Here is a 13,614-nt window from a genome sequence, read left to right as displayed (position 1 = left end):
ACATTTATTTGGATAAATCCATGACAATGAGCACAATTTCACCTGGATTAGAACATGTGCTCTCTCATCAGGACACTGTTGTTCAGAGTCCTTTAAACCATCAAAGCCAATGTACCAACATTTCTGAAAACGGATATATAGCGTTTTGGAATGAAACTCTTCTTACAGTATGTTTCTCCATCTGAGCTCAGAGTAGATGAGAGATGTAATGTTTGTCTCTGTTGTGTTGAAGTCCAATCAAGCAGGAGAGACCAGCCTCCCTTGTACCCATCGGTGTGTCCATGAAGAGTGAGCGGTCTATGGGTACACCTATATTGTTCAGAGAGGCAGACTTTTCTACTGGTCAAAGGTAAGAGGTACTCATGGGTCATGGTCTGTGAGTTAAACAAAACTGTCTCTAGTCATTTCTCCTCTCCCATTTTTCAATGTATTTTTGTTGTTTTAATAATCCATAGGCAAATCCTTATTTCCATTTTCAAAGTCCTGAAACAATATTAAACAAACACAACATTCCCTCCCTGTGTGTGTGTGTGTGTGTGTGTGTGTGTGTGTGTGTGTGTGTGTGTGTGTGTGTGTGTGTGTGTGTGTGTGTGTGTGTGTGTGTGTGTGTGTGTGTGTGTGTGTGTGTGTGTGTGTGTGTGTGCACTCCTTGGATGTTTTGTCCACAGAAACCAAGAGGAGAGATCAGAGTCAGAGATTCTCAGTGGTCAGTCTTCCCAGAGTCATCAAACAGACCTGGCCTCCATATTCAGTGTATGTGGTCCTGTTATGTACATTTGTTTTTATTTACCTCAAGTAAAGTTGATCTGTCAATCATTCATTAATGTGTTCATGAGAAAGCATTTATCTTGCTTAACTTATTTACTTTATTTATTTCAGTTGCTTGAAGAGAATATTATCACATTTGTAAAGAACGAGCTGAAGATGTTCAAGAGGATTCTTAGTCCAGAACTCCCAGAAGGCTTTGAGAGTCAGAAGCAGGAAGTGGTGGACACTGAAGATGAGAAGCAGGAGAGCAGTGCCAGAGAGGGAGCTCTGAAGATCACACTGCATGTCCTGAGGAAAATGAACCAGAAGGAGCTTGCTGACACACTGGAGAAAAGTAAGAGCTGTCTACCTCATGTTGAATGCTGTTTTATAACTAACATTTAAAAGCTGAAACTAAAGTACAGCTAAAATAGCTGTGTAACACAATGACATTGTACCAGACTTAACACAACACCTAGTGACCACATCAAGTACAGTACCAGCAGGGATGTGTTGTGGTGATTAATTTAGACAAGAGATAATTAATAATACCATCAATAATACCAATAATGATATAAATCAGTCACACCGGTGTGTAATGTATAATGAAAACATTTACACATTTATACAGACAGTTACAGTAAGATAATACATTATTACAATGTAAACATTCTAGCACAATCTAACAATACTGTAGGCATTAAATCAGATGTAATATTAATATCCTCTGTGTTATTTCTTCATTCAGATGAACTTGCTGTGATTTGCCAACGTGAACTCAAATCTAATCTAGAGAAGAAGTTTCAATGTGTATTTGAGGGGTTCGCTAAACAAGGAAACCCAACACTTCTCAATAAGATCTACACAGAGCTCTACATCACAGAGGGTGGAACAGGAGAGGTCAATAATGAACATGAGCTGAGACAGATTGAGACAACAACCAGGAAACAAGCAAGACCAGAGACTGCAATCAAATGTAATGAAATCTTCAAACCCTTAACTGGACAAAACAAACTTATCAGAACTGTGTTGACAAAGGAGTCGCTGGCATTGGAAAAACAGTCTCTGTGCAGAAGTTCATTCTGGACTGGGCTGAAGGAAAAGCAAATCAGGATGTCCAATTTGTTTTTTCATTCCCTTTTCGGGAGCTGAATTTGATGAAAGAGAAAAAACACACTTTGATTGAACTTCTCAACCACTTCTCAATGGAAACCAAACAATCAAGAATCTCCAACTATGACAGGTACAAAGTTCTGTTCATCTTTGATGGTCTGGATGAGTGCCGACTGCCCCTAGACTTCCAGAACAACAAGATCTGTTGTGACGTCACCAAGTCAACCTCAGTGGATGTTCTGCTGACAAATCTCATCAAGGGAAACCTGCTTCCCTCTGCTCTCATCTGGATAACTACCCGACCTGCAGCAGCCAATCAGATCCCCCCTGAGTGTGTTGACCAGGTGACAGAGATACGAGGGTTCAATGACCCACAGAAGGAGGAGTACTTCAGGAAGAGATTCAGTGATGAGGACCTGGCCAGCAGAATCATCTCACACATAAAGACATCAAGGAGCCTCCACATCATGTGCCACATTCCAGTCTTCTGTTGGATTTCTGCAACAGTCCTTGAACACATGCTGAAACATAAGAGAGAAGAGATGCCCAGTACTCTGACTGAGATGTACACACACCTTGTGGTGTTTCATACCATAAAGAAGAATGAAAAGTATCTTGAGAAAGAAGAGACAGGTCCACACTGGAATAAAGAGAGAATTCTGTCACTGGGAAAACTGGCTTTTCAACAGCTTGTGAAGGGCAATCTGATTTTCTATGAAGAAGACCTGAAAGAGGCTGGCATTGATGTCAATGAAGCCTCAGTGTACTCAGGATTGTGCACACAGATCTTTAAAGAGGAATGTGGGCTGTACCAGGACAAGGTGTACTGCTTCGTGCATCTGAGCATTCAGGAGTTTCTGGCTGCTGTATATGTGTTCCTCTCATTCAGCAACAACAATGAGAATCTAATGGCCGAACCTCAATCAACATCCAGGAACTTTTATGTGAGGATCAGACAGAAAATTAAAGTCACCGTCTACAAGAGTGCTGTGGATGAAGCCTTACAAAGTGAGACGGGAAACCTGGACCTTTTCCTCCGCTTCCTTCTGGGCCTCTCACTGGAGTCCAATCAGAAGCACTTACGAGGTCTACTGACAAAGACAAGAAGCAGCTCACAGAGCCATGAAAAAACAGTCAAGTACATCAAGGAGAAGATCAGGGAGAATCCCTCTCCAGAGAGGTGCATCAATCTGTTCCACTGTCTGAATGAACTGAATGACCATTCTCTAGTGGAGGAGATCCAAAACTACCTGAGCTCAGGAAGTGTCTCAGAAGCAAAACTCTCACCTTCACAGTGGTCAGCTCTGGTCTTTGTGATGCTGACTTCAGAAAAGGAGCTGGATGTGTTTGACCTGAAGAAATACTCCAGATCAGAGGAAGGTCTTCTGAGGCTGCTGCCAGTGGTCAACGCCTCCAGAGCTGCTCTGTGAGTAAATACAATGATATTTAAGAACTAATCAGCAGGATGAAATATTCAGTTTAGAGAATAATCTGTATTATTGAATAACATATTGAATCAGTACATTGCTGTTCACATTAGTATAATAAAATAACCATACAATTCTAGGAGACGGAAGATGAATCTACTGTATATGTTGTTTGAAAGAATGAACTAAATACATCTGCAATTGTCCTTCTACAATCCTGGTGTTAAATGAACAGTGTGTTTGTAAAATCATGATGATCTCTTTGTCAGGCTGTCAGGCTGTGGAGTCACGGAAAAGGCTGTGCTTCTCTGGCCTCTGCTCTGAAGTCAAACCCTCACACCTGAGAGAGCTGGATCTGAGTAACAATGACCTGAAGGATTCAGGAGTGAAGCTGCTCTCTGACGGACTGGGGAATCCCCACTGTAAACTGGAGACTCTGAGGTCAGTATTCCTGTTGTCATGACGTTGGGCTGGGGGTAGGTTTATGACAGTCATAAATACCTCCCCCCTTTTCCTCTCTCTACCCTACTGATGTGACATTTAAAAACCCCTTGGTTAACATAGAGTTTCTGGGAACATCAGAAGGTGGGAGGAAATTAACCATATTCTGGTAATCCGACCAGTTGAACATATGCGTGGGTACTTAATGAATATGATGTCAGTTCGGTTGTCATCCGAGACATTCTCATCAATGATAGGATGACATAAACTCTAGTCTGAGCATTGTAGTTATCGGATTCACATGGAATTGTTGTTCAATTTAAATGTTTGAATATAAAATTATTGGTGAAAAGATTACATGTAATTTTAGCTTCCAAATGAGAGATTTGGGTTTTCATAAGGTTAGGGCTCTGCTCAATCAGTGACCCGCCCCTGTGAAGAGACATGGGCTGTAAACTATGAAAACACACCCTTCTCCCTCCACTTTATAAAGTCTTGACGAAAATGTAACTTCCTGTTCCGGGTACATTAGGATGACGGTCCGATGTCAGAAGGGTTCAGTGATACCTCCTAGCCGTTGAGTTAGCAACAGCAGCTGCAAAAGTGGGCTAGGAAAGAACAGACAGAGTATCCAGTCTACCACACAACGACATTACTACAACGTATCCAATTTACAAGCAGAGACATTCTTCAATAGAACTCGGTTGAGCAACACGGCCTTCCATCTACCACCAAATTACCGAAGCGCAGCTCAGAGTAAATATTTATTGCATTTTCCTTTTCCAAATGGGCGGTAATTTAGAATGCATAAGATACCATATTTACAATAGAGACATCGGTTCTCCCTTTGTTCCTCAGTCTTCCCGCTCTTTCACTCAAACCCAGCCCCTTTTCTTTTGTGTTCCGTCCGCTAGGGACGTTTTCCTTTATGACATAATTTGTAATCAAGGTATGATTCATTCTGTGTATGTCTGTGTGATTACTTAGGTATTTAGTAAATAAATAATTAAACCCAATTTTGAATTGCTGATTCAACTTGTTAGCCAGGGTTTGTGAAGATAACCAAGAATTTATAACTTTCAGATGAGACTGAAATAAGGTGCCAATTAATATTGACTGCTATTGATGTAAAATATTACTAGGTCTTTAAGAGTTTATTCGGAAGATAACTGCTTTGTAAATATTATTTCGTAGTGCCCCGACTTTCTAGTTAATTACATAGTCCACATCATATGTGTTTACCAGGCACATAGTCCACATCATATGTGACACATAGTCTACCAGACACATAGTAGTCTACATCATATGTGTGTACCAGACACATAGTCTACATCATATGTGTGTACCAGACACATAGTCTACATCATATGTGTGTACCAGACACATAGTCTACCATATGAGACACATAGTCTACATCATATGTGTGTACCAGACACATAGTCTACATCATATGTGTGTACCAGACACACATAGTCTACATCATATGTGTGTACCAGACACACATAGTCTACATCATATGTGTGTACCAGACACATATGTGTGTACCAGATAGTCCACATCATATGTGTGTACCACACACATAGTCCACATCATATGTGTGTTACCAGTACCAGACACACATAGTCCACATCATATGTGTTTACCAGACACACATAGTCCACATCATATGTGTTTACCAGACACATAGTCCACATCATATGTGTTTACCAGACACACATAGTCCACATCATATGTGTTTACCAGACACGCATAGTCCACATCATATGTGTTTACCAGACACGCATAGTCCACATCATATGTGTTTACCAGACACGCATAGTCCACATCATATGTGTTTACCAGACACGCATAGTCCACATCATATGTGTTTACCAGACACGCATAGTCCACATCATATGTGTTTACCAGACACGCATAGTCCACATCATATGTGTTTACCAGACACGCATAGTCCACATCATATGTGTTTACCAGACACGTGGCCACCAGCATCATATGTGTTTACCAGACACGCATAGTCCACATCATATGTGTTTACCAGACACGCATAGTCCACATCATATGTGTTTACCAGACACGCATAGTCCACATCATATGTGTTTACCAGACACGCATAGTCCACATCATATGTGTTTACCAGACACGCATAGTCCACATCATATGTGTTTACCAGACACGCATAGTCCACATCATATGTGTTTACCAGACACGCATAGTCCACATCATATGTGTTTACCAGACACGCATAGTCCACATCATATGTGTTTACCAGACAGACACGCATAGTCCACATCATATGTGTTTACCAGACACGCATAGTCCACATCATATGTGTTTACCAGACACGCATAGTCCACATCATATGTGTTTACCAGACACGCATAGTCCACATCATATGTGTTTACCAGACACGCATAGTCCACATCACATGTGTTTACCAGACACATAGTCCACATCATATGTGTTTACCAGACACGCATAGTCCATAGTGTTTACCAGACACGCATAGTCCACATCATGTGTTTATGTGTTTACCAGACACGCATAGTCCACATCATATGTGTTTACCAGACACGCATAGTCCATCATGTGTTTACCAGACACGCACCACATAGTCCAGACATCATCACATGTGTTTACCAGACACGCAGTAGTCCACATCACATCACATGTGTTTACCAGACACGCATAGTCCACATCACATGTGTTTACCAGACACGCATAGTCCACATCACATGTGTTTACCAGACACGCATAGTCCACATCACATGTGTTTACCAGACACGCATAGTCCACATCACATGTAGTTCATATGTGTTTACCAGACACGCATAGTCCACATCATATGTGTTTACCAGACACGCATAGTCCACATCAGTGTTTACCAGACACGCATAGTCCACATCACATGTGTTTACCAGACACGCATAGTCCACATCACATGTGTTTACCAGACACGCATAGTCCACATCACATGTGTTTACCAGACACGCATAGTCCACATCACATGTGTTTACCAGACACGCATAGTCCACATCACATGTGTTTACCAGACACGCATAGTCCACATCACATGTGTTTACCAGACACGCATAGTCCACATCACATGTGTTTACCAGACACGCATAGTCCACATCACATGTGTTTACCAGACACGCATAGTCCACATCACATGTGTTTACCAGACACGCATAGTCCACATCACATGTGTTTACCAGACACGCATAGTCCACATCACATGTGTTTACCAGACACGCATAGTCCACATCACATGTGTTTACCAGACACGCATAGTCCACATCACATGTGTTTACCAGACACGCATAGTCCACATCATATGTGTTTACCAGACACGCATAGTCCACATCACATGTGTTTACCAGACACGCATAGTCCACATCATATGTGTTTACCAGCATAGTCCACATCATACCAGACACATTCATATGTGTTTACCAGACACGCATAGTCCACATCACATGTGTTTACCAGACACGCATAGTCCACATCACATGTGTTTACCAGACACGCATAGTCCACATCACATGTGTTTACCAGACACGCATAGTCCACATCACATGTGTTTATAGTCCACATCACATGTGTTTACCAGACACGTACCAGACACGCATAGTCCACATCACATGTGTTTACCAGACACGCATAGTCCACATCACATGTGTTAAGGCATAGTCCACATCACATTGTTTACCAGACACGCATAGTCCACATCTGTTTTACCAGACACGCATAGTCCACATCACATGTGTTTACCAGACACGCATAGTCCACATCACATGTGTTTACCAGACACGCATAGTCCACATCACATGTGTTTACCAGACACGCATAGTCCACATCACATGTGTTACCAGACAAGTGAGTTTTAAATTTGGTTAGAGATCAAATGTGTGTTTACAGACACATAGTCCACATCATATGTTAATTAGAGGTTAATGGTTTTAAATGTCACCTTTAATTTTCTAGAGATCAAATGATTCATATTAGGTGAGAGGTTAGAATGTCACCTTTAATTAGAGGTTAATGGTGAGAGGTTAGAATGTCACCTTTAATTAGAGGTTAATGGTGAGAGGTTAGAATGTCACCTTTAATTAGAGGTTAATGGTGAGAGGTTAGAATGTCACCTTTAATTAGAGGTTAATGGTGAGAGGTTAGAATGTCACCTTTAATTAGAGGTTAATGGTGAGAGGTTAGAATGGCACCTTTAATTAGAGGTTAATGGTGAGAGGTTAGTATGTTTTGTTGTAGCCTCTGTAATTCTCTCACTCGTTATTATTAATGACTAACTCATGATTTTTCTTAATCATGGAAGTCACAAGCTTGATGTATTCATTGCACTAAACTTTTTGACAATTTTAATACACAATAAGTGAATTGGTCAGAATACTTTTACTTTTTCATATAGGGGGACTAGATACATAAAGTGTGTTTATTTTTCTAAATGGTGAAACGGATATGTATGAAAATACCCTCAAATAAAAGGTGACATTAAATATTCTGTTACCTTATATGAAACATTTTATCTAAAATTGAAAATGATATAGTTTAGAACCACATTTAAATGTTAGCTTCACTGTCAAAAGATGGCGCCAAGAGGATGGCTGACGTCTTACTTCCTAATCAATTGCGTTATTTTGTTAGTTTTTTAGCGTTGTTTGTCACATATATTACTTTACTTATTTTGTACATAATGTTGCTGCTACCGTCTCTTATGACTGAAAAATAACTTCTGGACATAAGAACTGCGATTCCTCACTACGAACTGGAGGAAGCTTTTTCCTTTAACGAGTAGAATATACTGCTCTCCCGGGAACAGGCCCAAATCCCCGTAATTTGCATGAAGAAAAGACGGAGGAAAAGAGGACGCAAATTGAGCTGCCTTCTGAGAATCCGTAGGCGAGCGATTAAAATCCCACTGCCATCCATTCTACTTGCTAGCATGCAATCATTGGAAAATAAAATTGATGACCAACGATTACGATTATCCTACCGACAGGACATTAAGAACTGTAATATCTAATGTTTCACCGAGTCGTAGCTGAACGACGACACGGATAATATCGAGCTGGTGGGATTTTTAATGCACCGGCAGAACAGAGAAGCTACGTCTGGTAAAACGAGGGGTGGGGGTGTGTGTCTTTCCGTCAATAAAACTGGTGCGTGATGTCTAATATTAAAGAAGTCTCGAGGTATTGCTTACCCGAGGTAGAATACCTTATGATAAGCTGTAGACCACACTATCTACCAAGAGATTTCTCCTCTATATTATTCATAGCCATCTACTTACCACCACAGACTGATGCTGGCACTATGACCGCACTCAACCAACTCTATCAGGCCATAAGCAAACAAGAAAATGCTCATCCAGAAGCTGCGCTCCTAGTGGCCAGGGACTTTAATGCAGGCAAAATTAAATCAGTTTTACCAAATTACCAAACTTTCCCCCTCAGGAGACTGAAAAGATTTGGCATGGGTCCCCCTATCAAAAAGATCTACAGCTGCACCATCGAGAGCATCCTTACCGGTTGCATCACCGCCTGCTATGGCAACTGCTCGGCATCTGACCACAAGGCTCTATAGAGGGTAGTGCGTATGGCCCAGTACATCACTGGGGCCAAGCTTCCTGCCACCCAGGACCTATATAATAGGCGGTGTCAGAGGAAAGCCCATAAAATTGTCAGAGACTCAAGTCACCCTCGTCATAGACTGTTTTCTCTGCTACCGCACGGCAAGTGGTACCGTAGCGCCAAGTCTGGGACCAAAAGGATCCTTAATAGCTTCTACCCCCCAAGCCATAAGACTGCTGAACAATTCATCAAATGGCCACCGGACCATTACATAGACCCCCACGCTCCCCATCCATTTGGTTGCTGATACTCGCTGTTAAATATCTTTGCATAGTCACTTCACCCGTACCTACATGTAAAAATGACTTCAACTAACCTGTAACCCCGCACTCTGACTCAGTACTGGTACCCCCTGTATATAACCTCATTATTGTTATGTTATTGTGTTACTTTTTATAGTTTTTTATTTTGTTTTTTACTTTAGTTTATTTGGTAAATATTTTCTTAACTCTTCTTGAACTGCACTGTTGGTTAAGGGCTTGTAAGTAAGCATTTCACTGTGAGGTCTATACTGTTGGTTAAGGGCTTGTCAGTAAAGCATTTCACTGTGAGGTCTACACTGTTGGTTAAGGGCTTGTCAGTAAAGCATTTCACTGTGAGGTCTACACTGTTGGTTAAGGGCTTGTCAGTAAAGCATTTCACTGTGAGGTCTACACTGTTGGTTAAGGGCTTGTCAGTAAAGCATTTCACTGTGAGGTCTACACTGTTGGTTAAGGGCTTGTCAGTAAAGCATTTCACTGTGAGGTCTACACTGTTGGTTAAGGGCTTGTCAGTAAAGCATTTCACTGTGAGGTCTACACTGTTGGTTAAGGGCTTGTCAGTAAAGCATTTCACTGTGAGGTCTACACTGTTGGTTAAGGGCTTGTCAGTAAAGCATTTCACTGTGAGGTCTACACTGTTGGTTAAGGGCTTGTCAGTAAAGCATTTCACGGTGAGGTCTACACTGTTGGTTAAGGGCTTGTAAGTAAGCATTTAACAATAAAGTCTACACTTGTTGTATTCGGCGCATGTGACAATTAAATTTGGATTTGATTTTGATTTGATTTTGTATGGTGTGGACTGAATACTCAATACAATCTAAATCTGATACCTCACTGTCTGTCTTTTGACTGATACTTCTTTTAAAATGGTCTGGTCAGTTTTAACAGTGTGTTTGTGAAATGATGATGATCTCTTTATCAGGCTGTCAGGCTGTCTAGTCACAGAGGAAGGCTGTGCTTCTCTGGTCTCAGCTCTGAGGTCAAACCCCTCACATCTGAGAGAGCTGGACCTGAGCTACAATCAACCAGGAGACTCAGGAGTCAGACTGCTCTCTGCTAGACTGGAGGATCCACACTGCAGACTGGAGAAACTCAAGTATGTAGAGGGTTTATGTCAATGTTCATATCAGACATGTTTGAGTTATCAGGCCTGTTAAGACAAACATTCTTACCAAATTATATGCTGACTGTGTGTGTTGTGTGTATCCCTCAATGACTGTCTGTTCTTCTGCTTACCACTACAGTGTGGAACATGGTGGAGAGAACAGAATGAAACCTGGCCTTAGAAAATGTGAGTGTTAACTACTGTGAAGAATATGATTAAGAAAAGTCTTGAATTAAAGTTAAGTCAAAGTCAAAGACCACCATCATTACTTACTTGGTCATATTAAATATAATATGTAGTTCTACAGAAGCAGAAATCAGGGACACCAAAGTTTAGAACGAGTTGCTTTGACAATGTGTGTGTCTGTGTAGGTGAGTGGCATGTTCGTGATACATTAGAAATGTGTTTGTGTTCAGGGTGTGAGTGTATGTGTGTCATTTTTGTGAATAAGTGTTTTATTACATTACCATACTGTATAACATATGATCATTCAACAAGTCTCAAGTTACCTTAACTTCTCCTGTTGATACCTAGACACATCTACATTAAATTAATTAGTGAAAAGTGAATTAACATTCTAATGTGAATGATGATGATTTCTAATATTGTGTCTGGTTTTATCCATCAGATGCCTGTGATCTCACACTGGACCCAAACACAGTAAACAGACTCCTCTCTCTGTCTGAGGAGAACAGAAAGGTGACATGTAGGAGACAGGAGCGGCGGTATCCTGTTCACCCAGATAGATTTGAGGACTGTGAACAGGTGCTGTGTAGCGAGGGTCTGACTGGGCGCTGTTACTGGGAGGTAGAGAGGAGTGGGGGAGGGGCTGTTATGGGAGTGACATATAAAGGAATCAAAAGGAGAGGAGGGGGCATTGACTGTGGGATTGGATACAATGACAAGTCCTGGAGTCTGGTCTGCTCTGATAACAGTTACAAGGCCTGTCACAATAATAATCACACTACCATAGACATCCCGTCCTCCAGCTCCCACAGAGTAGGAGTGTATCTGGACTGGCCAGCCGGCACTCTGTCCTTCTACAGAGTCTCCTCTGACACACTGACCCACCTGTACACATTCCACACCACATTCACCGAGCCGCTCTATCCAGGGTTTAGGGTTTATGATGTTACCTCCTCAGTGTCCCTTTGTCAAGTGGTCTCATTGTCAAACACAACATGATGTTTCACTCTAATCATGTGTTTTATGTTTGATCACAATATGACATTTAAATACATGGAGGAACACACACACCAGTTTGGCTAAATCTTGCGCCCTGTGAGAACACACACACTGTACACACACACTGGACTCACACACACTGTACACACACACTGTACACACACACTGGACTCACACACACGGTACACGCACACTGTACACACACACACTGGACTCACACGCACGGTACACACACACTGGACTCACACACACAAACACACACAGGACACACACACGCAACTGACACACACACACGACTGGACACATACACAAATACTGGACACACACACACACACACACACACTCACACACACACTCACACTCACACTCATACATAAATGGCCCTGGAGAAGAAGGCAGACGTTTTATGTGCCCCCAACCGATTGTGTTTTTTGTTAGTTTATTTGCATTGTTTGTAACTTCTTTTTTAAACTTATTTTGTACATAATGTTGCTGCTACCGTCTCTTATGACCAAAAAATAACTTCTGGACATCAGGTCTGCTTACCACGGACTGGCAGAATCCTTTTTTCCCTTTAACGAGTCAGACGCAAACAATATACTGCTTTCTCTGGAACAGGCCCAGATCCATGTGATGTGGCAGGGCTTGCAAACCATTACAGACTACAAAGGGAAGCACAGCCGAGAGCTGCCCAGTGACACGAGCCTACCAGATGAGCTAAACTACTTCTATGCTCGCTTCGAGGCAAAGAACACTGAAACATGCATGAGAGAACCAGCTGTTCCGGAAGACTGTGTGATCACGCTCTCCGCGGCCGATGTGAGTAAGACCTTTAAACAGGTCAACATTCACAAGGCTGCAGAGCCAGAAGGATTACCAGGACGTGTACTGTGAGCATGTGTTGATCAACTGGCAAGTGTCTTCACTGACATGTTCAACCTCTCCCTGTCTGAGTCTGTAATACAAACATGTTTTAAGCAGACCACCATAGTCCCTGTGCCCAAGAACTCTAAGGTAACCTGCCTAGATGACTACCGACCCGTAGCACTCACGTCTGTAGCTATGAAGTGCTATGAAAGGCTGGTCATGTCTCACATCAACACCATTATCCCAGAAACCCTAGACCCACTTTGTTATGGCATCTTCTGATTGGGTGTCTCAGGTCAGGACTTTGTTATGGTATTTTCTGATTGGGTGTCTCAGGTCAGGACTTTGTTATGGTATCTTCTGATTGGGTGTCTCAGGTCAGGACTTTGTTATGGTATCTTCTGATTGGGTGTCTCAGGTCAGGACTTTGTTATGGTATCTTCTGATTGGGTGTCTCAGGTCAGGACTTTGTTATGCCATTTTCTGTTTGGGTGTCTCAGGTCAGGACTTTGTTATGGCATCTTCTGTTGGGTGTCTCAGGACAGGTCAGGACTTTGTTATGGCATCTTCTGATTGGCTGTCTCAGGACAGGACAGGACTTTGTTTGGGTGTCTCATGGCATCTTCTGTTGGGTGTCTCAGGACAGGACTTTGCTATGGCATCTTCTGTTTGGGTGTCTCAGGTCAGGACTTTGTTATGGCATTTCTGATTGGGTGTCTCAGGTCAGGACTTTGTTATGGCATCTTCTGTTTGGGTGTCTCAGGTCAGGACTTTGTTATGGCATCTTCTGATTGGGTGTCTCAGGTCAGGACTTTGTTATG

At 42.0% G+C, this 13,614-nt stretch overlaps 1 pseudogene; it reads left to right on the top strand.

Annotated features, from left to right (window-relative positions):
* The first annotated feature begins 235 nt into the window (after nucleotides 1-235).
* Nucleotides 236-12,058, top strand: LOC124027241 (annotated as a pseudogene).
* The last annotated feature ends 1,556 nt before the right edge of the window (nucleotides 12,059-13,614 follow it).

Source organism: Oncorhynchus gorbuscha, unplaced genomic scaffold (assembly GCF_021184085.1).
Source record: "Oncorhynchus gorbuscha isolate QuinsamMale2020 ecotype Even-year unplaced genomic scaffold, OgorEven_v1.0 Un_scaffold_3031, whole genome shotgun sequence".
Taxonomy (NCBI): domain Eukaryota; kingdom Metazoa; phylum Chordata; class Actinopteri; order Salmoniformes; family Salmonidae; genus Oncorhynchus; species Oncorhynchus gorbuscha.
Note: the sequence above shows the minus strand (reverse complement) of the source record. Positions and strands in the feature narration are given on the sequence as shown.